General features: G+C 35.8%; 1 long non-coding RNA gene across 1 annotated transcript; it reads right to left on the bottom strand.

The window, feature by feature from the left end:
- Positions 1-2,053: 2,053 nt before the first annotated feature.
- Positions 2,054-4,284, bottom strand: LOC143624146 (uncharacterized). The gene is made up of 2 exons (XR_013152048.1): positions 2,336-4,284; positions 2,054-2,197 (listed from the first exon to the last, which is right to left on the bottom strand). It is a non-coding gene; the product is annotated as an uncharacterized LOC143624146 (long non-coding RNA).
- Between the last annotated feature and the right edge of the window lie 2,478 nt (positions 4,285-6,762).

Below are 6,762 nucleotides of genomic sequence, written 5' to 3' on the forward strand. Positions count from 1 at the left end.
GTGTGGCTATTGTCAAACCATTCGTCACACATAGTGAGGTACTGTGTGGCTAAAAATATCATATAGACACTGGAGGGTGTTCTCAATGTGGCTAAAAATGTGAACTTGCTAGTCAAAAACTCTTTTGTAGTTTGTGGTGTGGCCATTGTCTTACCGTTTGTCACACATAATGCTTTTCGTAATTTAAAGTGTGGCTATTGTCAAACTTTTCGTCACACATAGTTAGGTACTGTGTGGCTAATAATATCATATAGACACTGGAGGTTGTTGTCAATTTGGCTAAAACTGTGAAGTTGCCACTCAAACACTCTTTTGTAGTTTGTGGTGTGGCCATTGTCTTTACCGTTTGTCACACATAATTCTTTTGTAATATAAAGTGTGGCTATTGTCAAACTTTTCGTCACACAAAAATGTTTATGTTGTGGCTAATGGTCATTTATATACTCTAATTTTTGTAATTTCAGGTGTGGCTATTGTCTTACTTTTGGCCACACCTATTTAATGTGTTCTATGTGGTCAAATTGTGTGTAATTAGGCAATATATAATTATTTTTATTTTTTGTGCAGTAATATAAAACAACTATAAGCAACAAAACAAAATTATTATATTAACAATAATATTCACTTAAGCAAATGTATATTCAAAATATCTTACAAAATACAGAAATAACGACTACCTATATACTAGCTAAGGCGACGGTTTTCTTGGCACTGCTCCTTGTCTTCTGTTTGGTCACCCGGTCTATCGTTGTGTACTTTGCCTTTGCCTTCTTTCCAGCTCTGTCTAGTTCTTTTGAGGACAGGAGTGGTGGTAGCTGGAACAACAGAATATGAAAAACAAATATGTATAATTAATGTCGTATTTTGTAATCGAATAGAACAAAGTAGTATGCATACATACCGAACGTTCGTTTAACTGTTCGTGAACCTTTCGGCGGGAAGGTTGTTTATGTTCGTTTATCTTTGTTCAATTACGTTAGTTTAGATTATAAACAAACAAACATAAACGAACACAAGTGTTCATTTTTTAAACTAAATAAAAAAGAACATAGATATTTGTTCGGTTAAGTTAAAAGGGAACAAACCTCCTGGTCACATACGATTAGGTGTTCTAGCCAAGCAACGAAAGTACCAATTGCGTTGCCAATAGTCGTAATTTCACCTGCCTCACATGGAATAATTGCTTGTTCCTTTATGGCTCCATCAATACTAACTTTATAGCAACCCTCCGGGATTGCTTTTCCATGCAACTGTTGTGGAACCGGTGACCAATAAACTTTACCATTTGCCACCTTGTTACGCTTGTCATGCACACACAAACGACACTCATACACCTAGAGATGGCCAAAAAAACCGGTTGGGGAACCGGTTTACCGGTTAAAACCGGAAACCGGTTTTTACGAAAACCGGTTTTTTAAAAACCGGTTTGACCGGTTTAGAAACCGCCGGTTCGTATATCGGTTACAAGTTCTAGAGAAAAAACCGGTTACTGAACCGGTTATGGAAAAAACCGGTTAATTTTAAAACCGGTTATTATGAAAAAAACCGGTTATTAACCGGTTATTTTAAAAAAACCGGTTATTAACCGGTGCTAACCGGTTTCTAAACCGGTCCAAACCGGTTAGACCGGTCCGAGTTTTGCACCAAAAAAACCGGTTAATAAACCGGTCCGGTTATTTAAAAACCGGTTTTTTTCCAGGCCAAGAAAAACCGGTCCGGTTGTTAACCGAACCGGTTTTTTTAAAAAAACCGATTTGTGCACCTCTACATACACCTATAAACCAGCATGTGAAATTAAGATGGCTTAGTTGAAGTCAATATATAAGTATATACCCATGTTGGTGGGAAATTAACAATGTTTCGCGGCACATACCTTTATTTCAGCAGGTTGGGAAGCTTCATCCGTAGATATATCAACTTTTCTTTTACGGCTTCTCCGTTTTACCTAAAAACCATTCAATGAATCAATCAACAATTAAAGAAAAAACTGAAATTGCCAAATACTTACAGATGGTTTTTTCGAGCCGTTACTATCCGGAGTGTGGTGTAGTTGTGTTGATGCTTGGTCAACATTGTTCTCTACAGGCTTCATTGGTAATATAACAGAAATTGGAATTGTTTGGACTTATTAGGTTATAAAATATAAAAACTGAAACTGCCAAATACTTACTGATGTCGCGCTATGGGGATCGACTACCTTTTGGTCAACACTTTTTTCCATAGACTTGGCCTACAATTCGGTAAATAGAAAATGAGCACTCACATTGGAAACGAATTATAAAAAGTACTGAAATTGTCAAATACTTACTGATGTCGCGATATGGGCAGCAGGCACCGTTTGGTCAACACTTTTTTCCACAGACTTGGCCTGCAATTAGGTAAAAGAAAATGAGCACACTCACATTGGAAACGAATTATAAAAAGTACTGAAATTGTCAAATACTTACTGTATGTCGCGATATGGGGAGCGGGTACCGTTTCGACAACTATTTTACCCGCAGACTTGGGCTACAATTAACTTATGCAAAATCAGCACACTCACATGGAAAGTTAATTATTAAAACAAATCAATCAAACTGTCAAATGATTACCTGAGAAGCGGATTCTTGTTGCACAGCCTCACCTGAGGTTAAGATGTTTCCCACAGAACTGGCCTACAAATCAATTTATTAGGTTATGGAAAATGAAAAATCACATGGAAAGTTGTAAAAAACAAATAAACTGTCAGATACTTACTGGTCCTGGCATTTTATTTTGCGCCATAGCACTAGTACTTTGGTTAGAACCAACCTGGTTGGGAACAGGATTTACCTACGAATTGTGACAAAAACAGTGTCAATTATGTATGTCGAATGCATTAATTAATATGTAGCATACGTCACTTACTTGACTTGCCGACATTTCCGGCAACAATCCTTCGAGATGTCTGAACCTGGCCTCAAATGCTAACCGTTCCTTCTCACGGCTTTCTAGCAAGCATTCGTGGATTCAAGTAGAGACGTCAACCTGTTCACCACTACATCTCTCTGCACCGCCTCATACTAAAGTTGGGCAATCCGTTGCTTAAACGAGCCTTTTACCTGGCTCACACCCCAATATTTACCTGTTGTCAATCCGTACCCAATCCCTTTTAAAAACCCACATTTCTCTTTGCCAAGCACTAAGGTGACGGCATCTGTGCACGGTTGAAGTGCCAGGGCTCCGGAGGCGATCTGCTTCTCATGCTCAACCTGCAAGAAAACAAATATTCTAATACACTTGTAACATGCTTATGTATCCACATAAAGTGTTGAGACAAGTTATACAGACTCAAGTTTTTTTGACACCAATATAAGGCAATGAATTAACTTTAACATGATTTAAAAAGTTTAATACTAAAACATACTAATTTGGTTGCCACGCCTTCGATAACAGCATTCTTGTATGCACCATCTTTGTCCTCCCTTCCTTTCATCCACATTAATGCACGGCCGGGGATCTCATCCGGTCCAATTTCCTTCTTTTTGACCTTGTAAAATATTCAAGAGAAAGCAGCTGACGGTCATGCGTTAGACACATAACCAACAAATCATTGAACTAGAGAGAAAACAGCTGACGGTGATTACCAGTTTCTCTCGAAGGTAGGTATAACCCCCTCGTCCCATGTGATGATCAAAAACATTCTTTGCTCGAGCTCCCTTTGATAATAATTTCATTATATTTAAACAAAAAAAATAAACCATATATAGTCGATCAATCTACGTTTGCAGAGTAGATGATTTATACCTGAAACTGCTCTGATTGTGTGTACTCAACGAAGCGATCCCAGTCTTCTTGCCTGATCATCGTCCTGTGTCCCTTGGGTATCTCCTTCAGCTTCAGAGGTTTACCGATGTTCGGCATAATGTATTTGGCATACATTTTTCTTCTGAAATCCCGAAGAAGGTGTCCGAGCCGATTCATCACAGAAGGCCTGCGACAAGCCTCAATATCAAAATATTTCTGCATAATATAATACAGTAAAGGTAAATTACATCTCAAAATATAAAATGCATAAATAGAAATAAAGAATAACCATTATTTGTTCCCACAGTTTATCTCTAAGCTCCTTTGTGACCTCCCTCAAACTTAAATGTCTCAAGCCAACTATTTCCCTTACAACATCCCCTAAAAAACTTGCAAACTTTGATCTGTTTTGGCCAGTGAACATACCCAGATTATCAAACTCCACAGCCAGTTTGACACCACCAGAGTTTGCATATTGGGTACGCAGCTTAGGTTACCTCGTCAACCCCCTTGTAGGTTTTTTCGCAGTAGCAAAACTGTTGAGGGGTTCGATAGCTTCCAAACTGTTGAGGGGTTCGATAACCATCGTCCCTATAACATCCTCTGGTTGACCGTTGTCGTCGTTGGCTTCCTCGCTGGAGTAGCCTTCAGTGTCGTCTGATTGAGCGTCGTCGTCGTAGTTGGCTTCCTCATCGGAGTAGCGTTCTTCTTCGATTCTTTCATCTATAAGCTTCATCTTCGATTGTTTTTTTTAATAATTTGGCTGATTTGTGGAGTGAAAAATTTTTAATAATTTGGAGTGTAACTTGATTTTTGGAGTGTTAAATGTAATTTGGAGTTTTTGAATATTTGGAGCCAATATTTTGGAGCTTTTTGAGTTTTGCCTCCAATTATTGGCATAGTTTTTACGGCAGAGAACCTGTGGCTGAAAATAGGCACTTTGCCAGAAGATGGTTGGATAAGCGTGTATTGCGTATTAGGATATTTATATATTTTTATGTACATTAGTGTGTGACAAGCATAATAGTGTTTTTTAACAAAGTGTTTTTTGTTTTATTTTTAGATTTAACCATAATTAGCATTCATTAAAAGTTTTCATACAAAAGGCACCATTACAATACATTCCATGAAACAAAAATAAGAGTGAATAACAAAATAGATGATACAAGAAACTATAAAATTAAAGCATTTAAAAGCTAATTAACTAACCAACATTCAACACAATAAACTATAAAGTGTATTAATAAAACCATACATATACAAATAACCAACCAAATCACAAATGTTCCAAACATCACCAAATCACTAATCAACTTTTGAAACTAACAAAGTAGCTTCAATGAAGTCATATTCAAATATGCACTTATCACAAATCTGTATTTCATTTTCCACCTTGAAAATTTTCCATTTTGGTAACCGATATCTGAAGTTCAGGTCCGACAGTTCACCATGAAGTCTCATTTTCTTTTTACGACCTTTGGGATTGACCAAAGTGATTGGCATTCCATCATAGGCATCAATCTTAGTGGCAATGTGACGCGGAAGACGCTGTGAAAAGCAAATTTCAAATATACTTGTAAATAAAAATGAAATTTAAAAATTCAATTTACCAATTTGTTGGTGACGTTCATGTGGAAGACGATTTTAGAGTCATCATTTTGCTCATCAAGATGAATTGGGTTTTGGGAGAACTACCTTGATTTCTTGATTGATAGTTGAGAAACAGCTGATTTGGACCAGGAAGGATAAATTCTATGCCATCTTCATGAAAGACATTAATATGAAATGTCTTATCTAAAATGATTTCAAACATAACAAACGAGCCACCTTTCAAATTGGTTTATTTAAAAACCTCATTCCATCCATCCTCTAGCCTACAACCCATTCCATCCCTAAGACATGAAACTTTAAACATATATCTATCTGGAGCAATAAGCTCGAAAAGCGAATTCATGTAATTGTCACCAAATTCTTGAATCACGTAACACTCAGGGAAATCCTATTAAACATGTTAATTAAAGGACATTTGAATTTGGAAACAATCATTAAAAATAGAAATTAAAACTTACCAAGTAATGGACGTGTTGGTTTCTGACTGGAATACATATCATAGTACCGGATTGATCATTTACGTTTCTTTTGAAAGTAAACATATTCAACATAGATCTTGGTTTAATCTCAAAAACAACATATGTTCCAGCTTCTAACAACATTCTCTGATTAATTCAGTCCAACCGGTTCTAAAATAAAAGTCATCAAGTACTTTGATTATAACAACAGAAAACGTTCTACCACTTTGATCGTAAATCAAACAACAGCCGGTATTCGATTTCATGCCAGCAAACATTGGTTGAACAGCTTTAGGAATGAGCTATAAGTAACACAAAAAATGCTCTTAGAATGTATTTGTTGCAAAACTGTAAAATGTTTCATAAAAAAAAATTAACCAGATAACAATATTAACATACCATCCTACTTATGGAATCGCTGTCGATATCTACCAGGAACATAACTCTATTATTGAGACGTGACATTTTTGTGTTCTTACAGTAAAGCGATGTCTAAGAATTACAGTAAAGCGAAGTAGAAGTCGATTTAGGGTTTTGAAGTTAAAAGGGTTTTGAATTTTGGTTTTATTTATTTCTACACATTTAATTATTTATATATTTTGGTTTTTTGTTTTATAACTTTTTAAAAATAGTATAAAAACATTTACTTTTAGTTTTTCTTACTAACATTCCGGTATTAAATTTCGTTAAAAGAGGAGTTCGTTTAATAAATCGTATTTTTTGAATAAATTTAAAATTTTATCCATTATTGAAGTATTATCTTAACCGTTAGTAAGATTTTCTGGATAAGATTTACAACTTTACATCATTATCATTTTCTAAGTTATCATCATCACCATATGTGTTATGATGATGATCAACATCATAAAGTTATCATCGTTATCATGTATAATAGTGGTTATCATCATCATAATCATCGATCACCATC

Source organism: Bidens hawaiensis, unplaced genomic scaffold (genome assembly GCF_021521415.1).
Source record: "Bidens hawaiensis isolate Kalapana, Puna unplaced genomic scaffold, B.hawaiensis_p1.1 tig00003698_1, whole genome shotgun sequence".
NCBI lineage: Eukaryota > Viridiplantae > Streptophyta > Magnoliopsida > Asterales > Asteraceae > Bidens > Bidens hawaiensis.